We start from the raw sequence: 20,473 nt of genomic DNA on the forward strand, positions 1-20,473 counted from the left end.
CATTTGAAATGGGGACATACCGATCAAGTAGAGGAGGCATCTTTTCACAACAAACAGACGGTACACATATTTTCGATTGTTTTGTGAATAGAAAGAGAAGAATTCAATTATTTTTATCACAGGGCACGGGAATTCCTGACCAAAGTTGTGTCATTCAAACTGAAGGACGTAGAAAAATGCATTACGTTCGGGAAGAACAGGAAACACCATCGCACGTGGTAGTTGATTGCCAAAGGTATACTAATCTAAGAAAAGAGCTGAGGGTGAAAGTAAGTCAATACAATTTAGATTTGAGTCAGCAGACATGGCAAGGAAAAGAATCTCTGAGAAATTTATTGATATGGTCACAAACATTTTCAAATCAAAAATACGAATTAAGATTGGTCTACCAGATTATGCTAACGATTATGTATTTCAACAGTGAAATGCGAAGTGTATAGCTGACTGACTGGGAAACCGAAGGGTAAAAAAAATTCCGGATGGGAACGGCCTGGTTGCATGAAATAGGGATCGGGTTGATGTGGTGATTTGTCCTCCCACCTCAAGGACTCGGGTTCGGATTCCGGGGGTGGCAGGATATTTCGGAGCCATCCCAATCCCTCCTTGGTAGTCATGTAGGCAGTACTTCAGGTGGCGAGCAACTTTCGTCAGATGGGACATTAAATTGCGTGTGACCCCTTGGCGCCTTTTGTTGAGTATAGGGTAATGCCGACGGCGGGTCTCTCTCCACCCATCTCCTACATCTTGAAAATCTTATCTCTGTCCTCCTATCACTAACGGCGCAAACGACCTCAGCTGTCGATCGCATCTTCCAATAGCTGCCACTGCTAAATGCAGAAAACAAGGCCTTAAATAACAAGGCGGAGGCGAGCGGGCCCAAGATCATTAGAGGAAGGGGGTCGTGGTGATTGGTCCACGGTTAAGAATCTATCCTTCTAATAAGTCCGTCAATAATCTCAATCAAATCCACGGATATTGAACCTCTCTCCAATGATATCACGCCTTTGAATAACAAAACTGCTCTTCTTTCCTGCGACAGAACGGAGCTCGTGGCGCATATTTCTGGCTTCGCGATCGCACGGCGTACCCGTCTCGCGGCGATTATACCCCCCGCGGGATTCCAACTGCTTCTCCCGCGAGCACTCCGCCTTGGTCCCGCCCGCAAAACCGCAGAAGAGATCGGTTCGGGTCCGAAGGGATCAGATTCAAACCTCCCGGATAATATCAAAGGGTCCGCGTGTCTGACGTATCCACCGCGGATCCACACGGCATGGCACGCCGTTTTTCAGGCGACTAGCCACAAACAACATGCCCTAGCCTCGGCTCACTCGCTTCACCTTGAGGTGGCGAGTGATACTCGTAGCGGTCCTCCCTCTCGTTTATCTCGTGCCGTGACATCTCCGCATTGTTCCAATCCCCCGACGGTCGCCTTCCCTCACGCTCCCCTCCGCCCTCCCCCCGCCTTGCCATTCCCACACCCCTCCTTGGCCGGACCATCGGTTAATGGGAAGGACCCTGCCAGAATACCTCTCGCCGTTTCCCGCTGAACGAGTGATATCCGTTCCACTGGGAAGTGCTCTCGCGTCGGCATTCAAGATGGCACAGTGACTCCTCGGCAAAGTGCTTCCAGTGCCTCAGTTTGGATAAAAGTAGTTGGGCGACGGACTTCAGTGGATATTCTGCAAGGAGGTCCCTTTAACAAAAGTATATTCCAAATATCGTAAGTGAAGGCTTACACTTTTGTTGGCCATGTGTTTTTCCAGCTCAAGACAAGAGACTTTCTTTCTCGACGTCCTCGTCCTGCGTCGGTTCGGTTGTTGGGGCGAGTGTTTTGTATTAGCTGTCGAGTTGGTTGGAGAACATTTTACGCTCAATCTTGCACGACATTTGGCTGCGGAGTATGCTGTCAAATTTTAACGTGACATCATTCAGGTTTAATTGAATGAAAAGAGGAAAAAGAAAATATCTATTCCGAAGAATTTATTTTCGGTCGTTCGAAGCAAAATCACGTTCTGAATCCAAGCGATCGAACTTCCACCGAATGGCGGGCGTGATGTTGGCTGGTTTTGGGACTGTTTTGTATCGGATAGGGAAGTTGGCTTCTATCTCGCAAACCTTTCGTGACTCCGTCGGTAAGAAGGACTCCTCTTTTACGTAATATTGTCTCATAAATATCTCACGGGCCATTAATTTGACGATCGATGGGTTCTATTTTGGATGGAAGGGCACACATTAGATGGTAAACGGTGGTGTTTGAATGTGGTGGTGATAACGGAGCACAGAATTAAGACATTCAGGCAGTCTATATTGCTAGACATTTTGAGGCTAATGAGTTTATTCGTCGAAGTAACTCAGCTAACATGTTTGAGACTTTGTCCAATGATTTCTCAAAAATCTTCGCAATTCTGAGCGTGCCGCTATTCATGCTTACACCTCCTGGAAACAATCCATGGCGTATATTAGCTACGTCTCAGTGGACTGCTTTAAGGGCGTCGGACGGAGCTGCAATTGCACAAATGCCAAGCTGTGACACATCGCATTCTAAACTGCAAAGGCGTAACAAGCCCATTCCTCGAATTTTTCAATACACTTTCTTGTGCCTGTTTCATTCATCATGCACACGGCGCATTCAGTATCTTTTTGTAACTCCTATTGCGGTGAGTAGTTTTTTTTTACATTATTGCTGAAGGATCACGAGTCCGTTTTCGCATCTTTTTTCGTATAAGCCTTTTTTTGGACATTAATGTATGTTTTTTTTTTGGAGTGAAGATGTTATGATTGCAGGTTCCCGAGTTTAAACGGGAGATGACGCGAGACTAAAACACTTTCCAATCTACTTGCTGACTCAAATATGCCTCTTGGGTTGAAAAATGTTTGCTGATAATGTATATCGTGTTTAATGCGGATTTAATCGGATGAATGAGTCGAGAGGGGTGTAAAACAGAAGTATAAGGCACCTGAAACATATATATATATATCGGCAGGAAGTGGCAGTAGAGGAGTATTTTCCTTTTTGAAGTGATACGCGTGCATCGGGAAATAGACTGCATGCGTTGGTGGTTATAGTGCTTGGTGGAGCGTATTATGGTGTCTTCTGCTCCGTGTTTATAGATACCGGTTAAGGCTGAGCGAGCATTAAAGGCCTATTACGACGGAAGTAAGAGGTTTTTTTCCCCGGCGTATTATTTCATCTTTCAAGTTAGAGTAGCTGAATAGAAGGGGTATCTAAAGGTTGGAGTTCATAATAGGGGTGTTCTGTGCCAGTATTTTAATTAATATTCCCTTTTGACTCGGGAATTGCCGACCCCTGCGAACTTGATGACATCCATAAAATTCGACCAAAGTGGCTTTTGTAGTTAATATGTTTTCTATTTATTTTGTATTCATCTGAAAACAGCCCTTTTTGGCTTTTACTATTTCAAAACAAATCCCTTTGTCATTTTTCATTTAAGCCTTGATATTTTTACTTTCTTTAACCACACTAACCCATGCTTACCGAGTGTATCTCTTGCAATCCATTTAGCCACAAATTGACTTCAATTTCAGCCAAAACAATTTAATATAGGATCTAGCGCTCTGATTTCCTCAGTCAAATTACTCCAAAGTTCACAAATTCAAAGAAACTTCTGGAGATACCGCGACAGTAATATTAACGGATTCATCCTTTAACGCTCATTACGATGCAGCTATTTAGAATTGCATGATTTATCAAAGTAAATGATTTTTACAGTTTGAAATAGTGGCATTGCCCGTAGTTCAAATCAAGCATTTCCCCTCTATGCCACAAATTTGATAACATGGACTTTCCTCGGGCACTTTAAGTTGCCTATAGATGTATTCTATTCTATTGGTTTTATTTTATGTGTGTAGTAGGTTTATTTCTGGTAACCCATTTTTTAAAGTGCGTTTTCTCAAACTCCGGTACGCCCAGATATTTGCCAGATTCCATCCGATACTAATTTAAGTTCCGTCGATGAAACGCAGAGGCGGAATTCAAGTGGAGGAGTCATGCATTATAGACCAACATTTAGAAATCAGATTTATAACTCATCGAGCGAATGACGGATTTATGTGCGGTTTATTACCTCACTTTTGACATTAATCCGAGTTGATATCACCACGCAGTTGGCAATATATAGGGTTAGTACGTTAGTACTAGAAAGCTAATTTTACAACCAACACGTCTAGATCATGCGTATTAGCGGTTATGAAAAAGAAATTGTCTCCAAAAGACCATAATAATGCGCATTTTGATGTATATTTCGTATAAATGCCCTCGAATTCATGCCAGCAATACGTTACATCGTGTAAATTGAAGATAGATTAGAGCTGACATTATGACCTCGTCTTGATGAAGCTCTCGGAGTTATTTTTAAGCCATCAAGACGGATTTATGGAGAGTGTTGCAACATGGTTTCGTTAAGAACTAGGTTTTTGGCAGGGCTGAGAGCTACCCCGCAAGAAGGTCGTAGCTGCTCAAGAAAAAAATAATGAGCGTGCGGATCGTGATGGTGTACGAATGTTGACTGGATGATGTACCGCTTCGGATCATGTTCCATTGAGATTGTCGTCGCTTACGAGTTAAGCAGTTAAACTCGAGCCCACTAAAGTATCAAGCAAATGAGCAATTATCACTTTAAATTATTTACCGTATAGCTATTATTCTGGCCGTGGTTTTCTACCTTTAATGAGTTATTGAGTGAAATTTTCGGGGTTTACGTGAAAATATCAGGTCTAATAAACCAATTATCTTTTACTTTACAGTGAATATTGAGATAATTTAAATACCTGATCAATGACGGATGGATGTTTGATACATTCAGGCATGTTTAATAATTAAATTATCCTACTATATGGGAGACTTGACTGATATATGGCTAAAGATATTTTTCACAGTTCGGCTATCTATTGTTACGTGTATTATCTATTTGACAGGCCTTTCAACGTTTCAGTTGCATGTGAAAACGATAGCGATTTCACAGCTATAACGCGATTCTCAATAGATCATAAAGACCAAATAATGTACCGTGGATTCATTTGGATTCACATGTTTCATTTCAATTATAAATAATTTGTTCGATGATTTTAACGCCTTTAGTCATACGTTAGGATTTTTGGTAAACACCATCGTAATACATTAAAACTTTTTTATTATAACATGTTTCCTTGCTTAAATTTTTAATTGGTAATTTTTATGATCAAATGTGTGTACTTAAATTTCAACAGTATCGTCTGTTTTACCAGCTATATATGTTTATTGTCAGTGCTTGATTTGTGCCTTTAGTTAGAAAATTCACCTGAAACTTCCTGCGTCGAATTTTTTTCTTAAATATGATATTTAAATAACTCTTATGACTTTTACATAATGGGAATAACTTGAGATTAATGTCTAGAGTGCTGTAGAATGTACGCATTTTGCATGTATAAAATACATACGTCTTAAATTCATGTGGTCGTTATAAAAGTGGCACATCGAAAATATTGGAATGAGGATGCTGCAGAATTATTTCTGTATCCATTAAATGAATTCCCATCAATTTCATTGGATTTTGAAAGCTGTACTGGCTGTTTATTTAAAAAACATTGGCCTTGTGTATATGTTAAGCATGATATGCAATTGTGCTTGAATGTGGTAGAGCATACATGTTTACAATTGTATTTCTACATACCTGAGTGTCCATCTACGATTGACCAGCCTTGGCAACTTTATTCATTTTGCTAAATCATGGAATAGTATAAAGTTAATGTAAGAGTTGCGCGCCCTAGGAGGTAATTAGAGAAACTATTAATATGTACGTATTATATTTTGTGTTGTGGATAATAAGCGAATGCAATACACTTCGAGCGAAAAACGCACTATTTCTTTTACTTTTATGAAGTTACCTATTGGAGTAACTTCAAGACTGAATTTTCACGCGTCATATTCATCTTTTCTTCAAGGGTTCTGTGTTTAAAAATTGGTACCAATTACGCTTTAAACACGAATTCCTATTTAAATCTTCTTCCGTCTAATTTCGACCAAAATTGCAATTTCAACCGTAACAATTATTTCCAAGCATTTGATATGATCATATAAAATTTAACATTACCTTCATAGTAATATATATAATAATATCTCCAGTAGACTTCAAAAAGTAACCAGGATATTTAAACCATGGGTAATGGATACATTGATGTTCTTAGAAAAACTGCTGACAAAAATTGAAGTTTAGAATCACGCACTTGGGCAAGTAATGTCATGATTGTCCTTCACATGAATTGCTTTTTGATTTCCAAAATTATCTTTTCGTAATTATGATTAACGCTTGACTCTATGCTTAACTGATTTTTGAAGCGCGTTGAATATTTTTGTCCATTAAATGATGCTCAAGATTCCGTGAAAGGGTACCTGAGTACACACCGGCTTTTCACGAGCGCTGTCTGGGGTGAAAATAATATTTTGGATCGTACGCGGCGTTTGTATAAAAGCCCACGCTTGAGGGGCACCCGTCGTTGCCAAAAATCTTCTCCCTCCGCAAACGAAATCAAGATGGATGAACATTAAGGCTCCGCTATCAATCTCGCCAGACTCGTGCATAAGGGAGCGAACCGACCTGACTGTTCCGTCCTCTTGAAGGGCCGACTCGGCCTTCATCTGGGACCTCACCGTCCCGTTCCGCTGGAGGTGAGAGGGAGTAGGGGAGGTTTTGAGCGAACAAAAAAGTGGTTATCCGGAAATAGCCGTCGGTTCTATCGTGCCCTCCTCCCCCCTTCAACGCCATTGCCCTTATAGGAGCAACTCCCCCGCAATATCCCTCCCGTCCGCTCCGTGCATCCAGTCAGTACCTCGCGCACGAATTCCTCGACTCCGCTCTCCTCATTCCCGCCTCCCCCCCCCCATCACCAGATGCCCCCTTCCTCTCCTCATCCGACGGACGATGTACTTTTTGTCGACCTAGTGCGCGCGCGTCCCCCGCTCTGCCCTCGTCGTCGAACGACGCTGTCCTCTGTCTCTGGCAGCTTCAACCTAGTGGATTTTAAGATTTCGGTGGGGTGGATGGGTGAGGGACAAGTCTGGGGGATAGGTCAAGATATGCGAGTACATTGAAACACGATGTCGAAACTTTGGTGTTGAATAAATGACCGGACGAGTCGTAATTTTTTTCGCCGCTCATTATTGCGCGTCCTTGGTTAAGCATTATTTGTAGTCGTCGCCGTTTGATGCTGCGCCTGATGAATGAATCTTCCTGTTTTATCAATGGCGGGAATACCTTTTAGAAATGTAGTCGAAATTCCACCGTCCCCTCATGTATTCCAAGGGTGAGCAACGATGCATGTATGTATATGTGGATGTAGGCATGGATTTTCTTGCGGGTCTCGTCCCAACCTCTGTAATGCGTGTGGAATTGCAAAGTCAATAATTTAATTTCAATAGGCTCTGTAAGAAGGTTCAACTATGTAGTTAATACATTTTAAAAGAGATCTATGCGGTCTGCAATAGATGAATCCATAATTTGAGATGGAACTAGCTGGTTTGTGTTGTTCTCCAGATTGCTGTACAGACCGTTTTTCGAGCCCTCAACTCGTTAAACCCAACACTTTCATCGAGACTAAAATGACTTTGAAGGTCCGATATACAGGCCTGTATTACACGGCAATAAATGCGCTAGTTATGTACCAAGAAATGTGAAGGCATAAAGTTGTGATTTCAGGTAAAGTATATTCATTTTTCTGCACACTTTTAAACCCTTCACTTTATGAAGTTCAAACGTTCCCTTGGGTCTGTATTAAACAATGACCATTAGATCAGTCTGTCAAGATTGCTCCTGCCTTTTTGGATGGTGCCACAGATCGTTCGCCTTTCGCACAATATTCTTCCCGGGCTCCAAACTCGAGGCAGCCTTGGCCCGAAAAAATAGAAAATAATCCCCACTTCTTCATCTTTAATGGGCTTCGGTCTCGCAGGAATCCGTGGGATCTCCAACTGTCACTTGTGTGTGCTCCGCTCCAAAAATTTGCGAATCGGCTGTCAAGAGAACCCATTCGCTGCTTCCGACCGCCAAAAGCGAGTGAGGGAAGGTCGCCAAACGACGGTGTTCGTCCTCCGGGAATCGTCGAGAGGAATGGGAGGTGTTTGGAGGTCTGGGTGCTCAGAGCCGGAGGGGGTGGGGGGAGGGGGAGACGGGTGGAGTGCGGGGGCGTGGCAGTGAGTGAGTGAAAGAGGGAGAGAGAAAAACGTCTCAGTTTTTTTGGAGAAATGGCTACCAACGTGCTCCCAAACGTGGCTCCACAAGAGGGCGCCAGCTCCACTCATTATTACGCGTCACAAGTCCTTCCTCGGGAGTTCTAGAGTCGCTCCTAGCATCACACTTGCCGTCTCCCTCTCCTTGCTCTCCCCACTCAGAGAGGGAGCTGCATCCCACGCGTTTTACGCCCGGTCTAAAATGAGTCACGAAATATTCCTGACCTCGCGTCACTTGGCCCCGTGTTATGGTACAAACTCTATATTTTTAAAAGCGCCACTCTCTTCTCCTCATACTTCATCCCTCCTCCCCCGCAAATTAAGTAATTCAATCGTGGCGTGGGTCGTCTCTCGTCGGGGGAAGATTCTTTGGGTGTCGTGCGAAGCGATTTTGTGGAGGTGGGAAAGGGAAATAAGCTGTCACTAATGCCGACTCGGAACGAGGTGCAGCCAATGTAATTTTTTTTGGAATGTTTGGCGGCTAAAATTGAGAGCGGAGGCGGGGATTTCCGTCCGGCTTTCCCGATTGAATATTTTCTAGTTGCTCTCCGCTGAGCTGAGCTTCCATTCGCTGATTAAATGACGAACCTTCACTTAGTGACTCGGCCAAAGATTCGTCGTGATATCGTCTTTAAACGTAAAAGAATGGTGATGCTTAAAGTTCTTTGATGGTCTCACCCAAAATGTTATTTCTTTCGCGTGCACTCTTTCTGTTTGGTCTCAAAAGATGCTTATATTTACCAGAATTAATCATTTGTGTAAGCGGAGATAAAAGTTTCTCACATAAAAGTCAAGATGCATTCTTATATAAACGTAAAAAAATATATTTAAGCATATCAGGTATTAACATAATATTTAATTTTGAAAAGTAGGACGAAGTAGGGGTGTAGTTCTTATCACGACACCAAGAAGAAAGCAGTAATTGAAATATTTTGATACTAAATCACGGTCGCGGTCACTCTGCCACTTCCGTGCACAATAATCAGCGCACGGTCCAGAAGAGATATTTTCAGTCATGAGCACATACACACACTTACGCAGCTTAACTCATGTAAATTATTCAAAATAATCAGTAAATATACACGAGTTCGACTACAAAATACGAGGTGAAATTAATGGGAATTATGTAAATTCGTATAGTGCGCCATGAGCCACATAGACAAGCGATCAATATAGAGTACTACATACCTACAAGTTCAACGCCGTTTGTTGAAGAAATACGAAAAAAACGCCCGTGCTTGTGGCTAAACCATTCATGGCTTTTGAAACACAATAATGCTTCTTTGCTTTACTTCACGGTTTGTTCGCAAATTTTTGGCAAAAAACAGCACTGGAATGATGTCCCAACCTCCATATTTGCCAGCCATATGGCCCCGACTGTGACTTTTTCCTGTTCCCAAATATAAAGAGAAGCTTAAAGAGCTATCGTTTTACAAACATAGATGATATTAAAAACGCATCGCTGAGAGAGCTACAAAAAAGCTATACCAAAGATCAAATTCCAGAAATGTTTCGATGATTGGATAAAGCGCTGACATAAGTGTATATAATCTCATGTGTACTACTTCGAGGGGAATAACATTCATACAGATGAATAAATAAAATTCTTTCCAAATAACTAAAATTCCTGTTATTTATCGAACACAACTGGTATCACTCTGAAGACAACCACTGGCATCCCCTGAAGTGCAGGTACAGTGTGCCTCACCACGAGTTCACAGAAGTACCAAATTTTGTGGGCATTCGTTTTCTCATTACGTTTTAATAGTGACTGCACCACTGCGTTACTCTATTGATAAGGATAAATATTCTATTTAAACCACATGGTGCCTAACTGTTGTTTATTCACGATGGGGCTCTAGCTTGAATTGTATGTGACAAACATTTAACTTTGTTCAGGTTATTGTGATTTTTATTCTCCCCGATAAACGTGAAGTTGTAGTGTTGAGTGAACTCCTAGCTTGATATTTTAATGGAACACTGAGCAGTGTTACGTGCTTATTTGTGCTGTTTAGTAACTGGAGTAGCTTTCTGTGATACTAGTCAATGGACGAAATGAATTCGATCAAATCTATAAATCGATTTTCTGACATTGTGGAAATCTAAATTTAATTCATAAATTCAGATAAGGAGTTGTTGAATTTTTGATTATCTAAGGCAATAAATTATTAGGAGTATTGTCAATTTTATCTTTAACAGATCTTTAACCGAGTGCCTTTTGAATATTTCATGTGAAGAGAATGGTTTTGTTTATTTAAGTGAATTCATGTGATTTTGACTGAGTTTACCGTTATCTTGATAGTGTTCCTCGTGTTATGTTGTCCATGTTGAAGGATACATGAAAAGCTCTTTTTGAAATAAGTTCTCTTCCCGAGTAAAAGCTAACCTACTGTGGTGATAATATTATCACGTTTCTCTTTGTTATATTCGTGAAAATACCAATTCTTTTGGTTATTCTACTGCTTACCTCAAAAATACTATTGAGCTCAAGTGTACTTATTTAAATCGAATATTTTCATTTAATTTTACCCCTTTTCCATTATCCTGATCCTTATCTCAACTTAGATACCTCTTAAGTTATTGGTTTCGAAAAAAATCCAGTGATGCCAAGGTTGGTTATAGCAAAGGCATCGCTTTTCGCAAACATTTTGCATCCTCTTGCTGCATTCTACCCGGGAGATTTGAGATTAGTTAATTTGAAATAGTAATTATAATTGCAAAGAGCACAGAGAACAGCTTAGCTTTTGACTCTTAAACGATGTTCTTGTTCATCGTGAGAACGTAATATCCGTTATCCTTAGACGAAGACAACCGAGCAATGCTTACGGTATCATATATTGCCTACATTGAAGGAATAGTTGACGCCGATCCAGCAACAAGGGCATTCCGACAATCGTGTTTACATTGTCTGTCTCTGGAGCTATTTGACCGTCATTGAGCTCTGATCCAAGACTGCATAGCACGCCTGATAGCATGGAATAAGTCCAAATTGGTTATCCACGAAAAAAATTTCAAATGACGTCGAAATACTACATTGATCAAAAAGTTCCCGGAATAACCACCGTGTGGCGCTCCCATCGTTCCGATTTGAGTTCTGTTTTTTTTGTTAAATTGGTACATCTGTTGTTGATATTCCCTTTAAATCTTAGTGTCATAACTTGACATTTGCAAAAGTTACGGTCGGTTTTCGGTATGTCCATCAGTGCTTCCTGCGATTTTTCCATTACTTCCTCTCGGCTGCTAAAACGCGTTCCCCGTAATGGTTTTTTAACTCGATTGAACAGAAAGAAGTCACAGGGAGCCAAATCAGGTGAATTCGGTGGCTGTTGGATGGTATTTGTTGCATTTTTCGTCAAAAAATTACGAATAATGATAGCACTGTGCGACGGTGCGTTATCATGGTGCAAAATCCACGAGTTTTCTGCCCACATTTCTGGTCTCTTTCGGCGAATTGCTTCACGCAAACGTCTCATAACGCCCAAATAATACTCTTTGTTTACTGTCTGGCCTTCTGGCAAAAATTCATGATGCACTACACCGTTGTAATCCATGAAAACCGTCAGCATTGCCTTCTTTTTTGACTGAAAACGACGTGGTTTTTTTGGTCTCGGCTCATTTGGTGAACGCCATTCACTTGCCTGATGTCTGGATTGCGTGTCGTACTCATAAACCCACGTCTCGTCTCCAGTAATGATCCTTTTGATGAATGTGGGATCGGATTCAGCCTCGCAAATCATGTCTTTTGCGACGTCAACACGGTCTCTTTTTTGCATGAAATTGAGGTCTTTTGGCACCAACTTTGCTGCTACACGACGGAAACCCAAATCATTAACCACAATGTCTTGGGCGGATCCATAGGCAATGTTCAAGTCTTCCGCTATTTCTCTGATGGTTAATTTGCGGTTATTGACCAACATTTCTTTTACTTTATCAATTTTTTCACCGACTTTCGATGTCGATGGTCTGCCACTGCGTTCATCATCTTCGATTGAGTCACGACCACTTCTGAACCGCTCGTGCCACTGGTAAACGACCGTTTTTTTTAGAGAATCGTTGCCGAAACACTTTTCCAACATTTCCAACGTCCGTGCGCCACTAAATCCGTTTTTTACGCAAAATTTAATACAAGTTCGTTGTTGCAAATTTAAATCCATTTCTGAAATTGTAAAAAATCGCCAACACACACAGAGATAGATGTACTCTTGGCTACGTAACTTTTGCAAATGTCAAGTTATGACACTAAGATTTAAAGGGAATATCAACAACAGATGTACCAATTTAACAAAAAAAAACAGAACTCAAATCGGAACGATGGGAGCGCCACACGGTGGTTATTCCGGGAACTTTTTGATCAAGGTAGTAATGCTGGTTGAATTGCTCTCCGAAAGCTTTTGAAAATTAAAAAGAAAAGGTTTTTCATGATGAAGGTTAAAGAAAGCGTTCATTTCACCCTTTTGTTCTTATTTTCCAAGTTTATTTTAAGCATTCATTCCCTTTCCACCTTATAGCGGAAAAGAAAAGGCTGACTCATAATAAAATGACCGTCAACTCATCTGATAATCGTCGTTTCATTTCAAATACTTCAAAGTTTTGAAGTTTATCACAGTTCTGCTATTCTGTCTTAGAGGTTTTTCTTTGGGTTGCGTGGCTTAAAAATAGTAGCTTTGCACTTAGCCGTTTCCCACCTTCCCCTCTACGAGCAACTGATTCAATTGCTCCTGGAGGGTGTCTCAATTTTTCTAGGTAGAATCTATAAATGAAATTAATGTTTTCTTAGTAATTCTTGGGTAATTGAATTTTTAACGCTCATGATCTCGGGTTTCACTTTCCTTGTCTCCTATTCTCATTTGTAAGGAACGTGCATTACTTGAGCCCAAGTTTCACTTGGCAGGAGAATACTGCATGCTCGACTCTAGTCTCACTGATTAAGCACTTGCCGAGAGTGACAGTTTAAGTGTTGCTATCCTCATTATATAAAAAAACATGAATCGTTGCGCTGATGCACAATGATGTCGTGATTCCTTTATTTTCCCTGATTACCCGACCTGCAACAGTTGCGTAAGCTAGAACGGCGACAACTATAAGTACGCAGTGGCTAACCACCAACCACCCCTTAATGACCTTCTGCGTTTTCTTAGTACGAAGCACCAAAATTAACCCTTCCATTCGAGAAACTGAAGGTGAGGTCAGTTTTTTGCTATCACCACAAAACAACGATTTAGTAATTATTGAAATTAATCATGGCGACGATTATTCAATGCAGATTTAATTTAAATTCGAGTCATTATGTATATGTATCTTTAGACATGCGTGGATTGTTTTGCGTTCCGTCTCAAATTCATGTTACGGAGTTTTTCACCGGAGAGTTGCCTTAACATCCTTGTGAGTGGAGCTTCGCCGTATCTTCTTACCAAATGGTTGAGTTCCTTGGCTGATGTCTCTGGCCATTTTCAGATAACCTATTAGTGGAATTTTCGGTACACAGAATATTCTGTGTAATAACAGACGGCGTAGAGAAAGGGACTGGGCATCCTTATATGAAACCATACAATTCACACTCTATACAGCTTATTACCAGGTGGACCATAGCTTCACCCATCGAACAGACCTTCGATTGGAGTGATTTAATAGGGGCATTTAGTGTACGCACTTGCTGTCATTTCAGAAAGAATGCATGAAGTTCCCCGATTTCCATTTGCAATTCATTGATTCATCTGCAACCATAAACTTAATCATGCTCTTAGTATAGTAAAATAGTTGGTAATAGGCAAGTGATTTTCTATCTTAATGTATGCAATGCCTAATGAGATCAGAAACCATATTTGTGCGACTTCATTGCATAAAGGTAGCCAAAATTGAGATAAATATCATTTGAAGGATTGTGTATTTATTTTAAATCTTAAAATGCAATAGCCTGAAACATTTCCGAAGTGATTTATAACTTTTTGATATTTGATGTTTAATCCTCGACATTGGTCCTTTATCCAATTCCAAATATTCATGCTTTCCCGTCTGTTCGTTCTGTCCTCCAATAGACGTATTGTTTTTATGAATGATAGAGCAATTGGAACATTCTCTTGGATTCATCAGTTTCAATTCCACTAAAATGTAGGAAAACATTTCATAAAAAACCAGACAATACATGCTTGGGAGTTAAAATATTCCAACATATATTGTATTATTTTATGAATAGTCAGGAATATTCCCCCTCAATTTTCACTGAATTTCATTGAAAATTATTTTTTATTTCATTTGATACTTATATTATTCACCTATAGAAGTATTTGATATTAAATCCTTGCAAGTATTAGTTTACTTATTACAATATTTTCTTCAAATGGCCTACTTAATGCCTCAAGATTGCTTAGTTTTTCAACATTGTTACATGTCCTATCATGATTCTCTTCTCTCCATATCCACTGCTATTCAAAAGCATATCTTTCTCCAGGATTTATTATGCGATATTTAATTTTTATGAAACCTATAAATAATTATATGTAATTAGATTAACATGTAGGATGTACTTCACGCGTGAGTTGCCACTTCATTCTTATATCATTTCTCGTTACATACAAAAATGGATTCAATTACTTCTCTCAGGTTCACACAGAAAGAAACCATAAGAGGAATTCATGAGGTATATACAAGCCAACATCATTGAAGTTGTTGATAAATTGCTTCGTTCCTATTAACTAGTTGAAAGAATAATTGCATGGATAATAAATTAATCCAGTCAATCATTTCTCCTCTTAATATGACGGTGTTTTTTATTTTATCATGCCATCCTTTACAACATTTGCTTATTTGGACCTCCAAATGGCATTCAATTTCAAGTTAAATCTTCTTCATTATCTTAATAACTAGTTCAATTCAGATCAATCATAAATTCTCATGAAAGTTCGAGGTTCACGACTAAGGCTCGTACGGAATTCGATTAGGTCCTTCCACGTTCCATTAGCCCAAATGGCTTCCTAAGATATCGATCACGAGGTTATTTTCAAATCTTGAACTGTTCGGATCTGTGGGGACTAAAATCTTTTGTAATTATTGGAAATATCTATTTCTGAACATTCCGGTAAGTAATTCCATTCTAATTGAATTATACGAGGTTTCTACAAAAGTAACGGGGAATAAGTAATTTCGCATAGTGCACGGCATAGCCACCATGAGTTCTCGCCACAAGGTCAAACGTTAAATATAGAGTACTACTTACTAGTTCAGCGCAGTCTGCGTGAAGAAATGCGATAAAAAATGCCCGTACTTGAGGATAAACCATTCATGGCTTTTCCATCACGATAATGCTTCTTCGCTTCACTTCATGGTTTGTTCGGGAATGTTTGGCGAAAAACAGCGCTGGAATGATGTCCCAGCCTCAATATTACCCAGAAATGGCCACGACTGTGACTTTTTCCGTTTCCTAAAAATAAAGAGAAGCTTAAAAAAATCATCGTTATACAAACATAGATGAGATTAAAAACGCATCGCTGAGAGAGCTTAGAGTTATACCAAAGCTCGAGTTCCAGAAGGGTTTCGAGGATTGGAAAAAGCGCTGGCATAAGTATATAATATCTAATCGGGATTACTTTGAAGGAGATTACATTAATATAGACAAATAAATAAAATTCTTTCCAAATAATTCAAATTCCCATTATTTATGGAACACACCTCGTATTTTTGTGTCAGAAGATACTTCAAAATTTGGTATTCTTGGTATTCGGGGAAATGTGCAAGGCTTTCTCAGCGTTCCTCATTTACAAATGGACTTTTCCAAAAGATGCGCTGCGCTACGTTAGTTCTTTCTCTTCGACTTCTCGGAGTTAAGGTCGTCGGCTACGTAAAATGTCCACTAAGCATTTGGTCGGGATGAGAATGAGTACAAGACGGCAATCTTCGCTTTAGCTGTGAATAGTTCTCTCGCGCAGGTAAAATGAAGAAATATTCAGAAGATAAGTCACAGAGTGAGGAAATAAACAGACGTATGATTCAGCATTAGTGCCCATTGTGTGGTCTTGAGGAGCCCCGACTCTTTATTTTCTCATTTTTCTGCATGTTCTCTATATAACTTCAGAGCACAGAGGAAGGCGGCTTAATTGTCAGAGGTGGCGGTCCAAGAGACAGGGGACTCGGCCGTCTGGGGCATTGGGATGGCAGAAGGACGGTCGTAAAGGTGAAGTGGAAGAAGGAATGCCGAACGAATTGGCATGGGTTCGAAGGCTGTTACCGCGGAGAGAAATAAGCTTAGGTATTGATGGATTTGTGCAGGAGAGAGAAAGAGCGTGAGAGCTAAAGAAAGAGAGAGAGAGCAGCGAGAGGACGGTGGGCAGACGACCCTAGTGCAGTGAGTGTACTTTAAACAGTGATCCTAGGTTAACGGATTTGCGGTCCCTCGTATATGGGAAACTCACTCCATATTTCTTTTAGTGCTGGTGGATTTTTTTCTTCATTCTTTCTACATGAGATGTTGAGTGGAGGATGATTACGGTAGTTTACTCTGAAAAATTATAGAGAAGGTTGGTCGATGCTCTGTGTAATTGAAAGAGTTATCCTACATTTAATAATTTTTCGAGTTATCTATATTGTAAAGGCGCTGTTTTGCAAGTTCAGCGATTGTAATAGGACAATTGAAGAGTTCTGGATCGGGTCGACAAACCACCAACCCCCACATTAGCTCCAAGCCGCATCATTATTGTCGATGTCTGCAAGTATGTGTTAGTCTATTCTGCTTTCTGATAAATTTCTAACAAGCACTTGTTTTTTGCTTCAGTGTACAGAATTTACTGTGTGATTATTTATTAGAAAATTGAATGAGAAATTTTTTTCTACGGCTGTGAAGGACATTCTTTAAATAATTGTAACGCTCAATGGTGGATATACAATTAGCACATTTTAAAACGGCAGATATATCTTTGCTATAATATAGTATTTATTATAGCCTTTCTAGCGTAATTTTTTTAAATTTTAGATCAGGTATTCCGTTTATAATCCAATCACATCCACTTCTTTAGCATTGCGCCAGTTTAGGGCATTTAATGTAAATACGACATAATCGACACGTGAATCATCTTCAAACCATTTAGGCGTATAAATGGCAGTAAATTTTGCGTTAAAAATTAGTACTAAGCCTTTAGTGACATCTGGTACTTTATATATACCGTAATTATTTATAGGAACGAAGTAAGGGAATATTTTACCCTCAGCAAGTTTTAGAGTTTATTGATGAGCAAGGTCTTTTTGCTTATATCGGATTCCTATTAGTTTCATAGCCATCACCGTTCTTGATTTTTATCGAAATTGCAATCACTTTCCCCAGGTGAGTCGATCCCTTTCAAAATGCTAGTAATTTCTGTAGAAGTTATATTTGGCAACGTTTCAATTTTTCTGGGTTGAATGGGGCATGCGCTCTTACGCTTGCAGAAAAGGTGGCAAGTATTAGGAACGCGAAAGCTTTGGTATGAGAGAATTAAATTTTCCAAGTGAAAAAGCGCATGCATTTTCGAAAAACCGGTGATATAGAATAAAACTCCGTGGTAATAGTTTCGGGAAATTTTTACTTTTGTACAAAGTATTAATTTTCACCCAGTAATTGGAAGTCGCTGGCCAATTTGTACATGAGAGGTTTCGGCACAATAATTTTGATAAAAATGTACAGCCGACGCAATGCATAAAACATTTACCTAACTAATGACACCGGGCTCCCGCAGACCACATACCTTTTTGATACACATACCAGTATCAGTTCGTCTGAGGTGGAATTTCTCAGTGGATCACAACTTGATATGAATAACTTATTTCTTTGCTGGAATGATTGCTTATTAGTACTCCTTTATCTTTATTTTAGCTGGCTGTTTTGTTGAACATAATAAATCCGAAGGGAATCAACAGTATCATCGTGTACTGTAGATATTATACCTACTGAAAGCAACCAGATATTTCAACGTCGACAGTGTGGCGGGGATGAGATCACGCCATTGAAAGAGAGTCGATTCCACCGTCTCTATTATTACATGTTTGTATATTTTGTAATATTATTAGTTTCAATGGACTTCTTTTTACTAGTCTTCAGAATCTGCTAATATCTTTGACACCAATGGTATGTTAAACGCAGCGACATAAAAGGCAGGAGTCGTGAAAAACTTATAGTGAATTTATTCGCAGTTTCCGTGTATCATATTTACCACTCCATATTAGTAGGAGTGTGATTTCTGGGTCAACTCGGAGGCCGGAGGATCCGGGTTTGATTCTTGATGACGTCTCTGGGTACCCTCAGCTTTATCCAAGCTGTGTGATATTTCGGGTACCAGTTCTTCCAGGGAAACCGCAAGGCAGCAGAGGGAAAGGACCTGGCCTCCCTACCCTGATCTGTATAATTGACACGCCAAATAAGGTGATCTCTACTTTTCCCTTTAAAACCAATCTTCCAGTTAATAACAGTGATTATTATTGTCTTTTAGCCTCAGAATATATATTAACGTCCTGAGAGATCTGGTATGTTGACCTCAATGCGTTGCAGTGTTTTTTACGCCGCAGATAATTGATTTTCGATGATTTGAACGATAATCAAATTCGATGATAAAAGTATTGGAAAGAACGTATGATTTAATCTTCATCCAGCATAAAGGCGTCGTATGTAATTTTTCGTTATTTGGCGTTGATGATAATCAGTGATTAGCTAGAAGGCATTTCACTCGACTGACTACTTGTTATCGCTTAGCGATAGTTACCGCTGGGGGAACTTATTCCTAATTGTAGATAGACCGAGGAAAATATGTGCTCTTCAGGTTTGCGATGAAGTAACTGCAGGTCAAACTCATTTTAATGTTCAATTTTTTTACAAAGCTTAATTCCATAATGGATATTTAATGCATTGAATATCAAGCGTTCAATTGTGTTCTTTATTTAGATTCCAAGAAATATAAATAGGGGTTCGACTATAGCTAAGAGATGAATTTTTTCAACCCCTTTGTTCCAATTCGGGAATGCAAGCTGATAATAAATCATTGCCGGACCTTTACCTTTACTATTAAGTTCCCGTTGATGAATCGTTTAAGGGCGAATTATGAGAAAATTTTCTGCAATATTTGAAAAGATTTCAATTTAAATGTGATTCCATCGTTAACCTTTACAATGACATAGCGAAGCCACCCTTATCAAACACTGCTTCGTGAATATTAATGAGAAATGTATCTATGAGAAATAGATGTGTCATGGAATGATTTTATTCTGAATTTCTCACAATAACTCCGCAAATATGGCGGCAATTGATTTCTTGGTTGGCTTTTGAAAAAAGTGTGAAAAATTCATTGAATACTTCAGGTTGCTTTCAGAAATAATTTTATAAGACATTTGTGACAATTATTTGAGACAGTGGGAGAATTCTGACCAAATGTTGACCAGAGTTCGATATTATAGTTTACACATTTTTTTCCCTCCAAATTGATTGCATTGCAAGTTTCAAAATATCTACAATCTAGGAAAACTTTGTATTTCCCTTGTAGGAGATGAATTTCCGCTGCTGCTGCCTTTGACATTGCAGTTTCTCCTCAGAGAAAAACCCTATACTTGTCTTTATGAATTGCAGTCCTTTGCTGAGAAATATGTTTCATTTTATCGGGAGAATTCCATTATATGTGCAACTCAATATATTCCGATGCATTATGTTTTAGATAGGTCTTCTCATGGAGAGCCTTAATGACTTTAGCTATCATTGTCAATTTCCTCATTGCTCTTCTATTGTTGGTAGACTTACTCCCAATTATATGCCAAACAATTCCATTCTTTTAAAGCCTTTAGTTGACCACTTTAATGTACTTCAGTAAGTATTTTTATCACCTCCAAGTCAATAAGTGATATGTTCAGACTATTCTTTCTCTACCAAATTGCAATCAATCGCCAAGTGATAAGTATTTTCATTATTTTATATCCCTTCTCATATTTTTTAATAATTTCTTTTGAAACTCATTCATCCTTCAACAGAAACAGCGGATAGTCTTGAAACTAATTAATCAACCAAAAGCGTAATTTCAAGAAATTATTTTGTTATTTATATCAAGTATTACTTCATTTAAGCTTAAAAATAGTTATATATTGCTGACAGAAGTCATTAGATATAAAATATCGTTTTTCTAATTCAATTTCTCTCACTTATCTTTATACTACAAATTTACAGTGTAAGATTTATTTTTCTTTCCCTCATGAATTTTATTAACCTCTTGGTTTTCTGAATTCTATGATAATCCATAGATCAGATTTCTC

At 39.3% G+C, this 20,473-nt stretch overlaps 1 protein-coding gene across 2 annotated transcripts in view; it reads left to right on the forward strand.

Annotated features, from left to right (window-relative positions):
- Window positions 1-1,551: 1,551 nt before the first annotated feature.
- Obsc (Obscurin) overlaps window positions 1,552-20,473 on the forward strand; it is a 237,976-nt gene continuing 219,054 nt past the window's right edge. The window contains exon 1 of one of the 2 annotated variants that reach the window (XM_071587781.1): window positions 1,552-1,720. The gene's annotated coding sequence lies outside the window, so the exon portion shown is untranslated. The remainder of the gene's footprint in view (window positions 1,721-20,473) is intronic. The other variant, XM_071587782.1, reaches the window with a different exon arrangement.

Source organism: Hetaerina americana, unplaced genomic scaffold (genome assembly GCF_022747635.1).
Source record: "Hetaerina americana unplaced genomic scaffold, ioHetAmer1.1.p SCAF_3, whole genome shotgun sequence".
NCBI classification, from domain to species: Eukaryota; Metazoa; Arthropoda; class Insecta; order Odonata; family Calopterygidae; genus Hetaerina; species Hetaerina americana.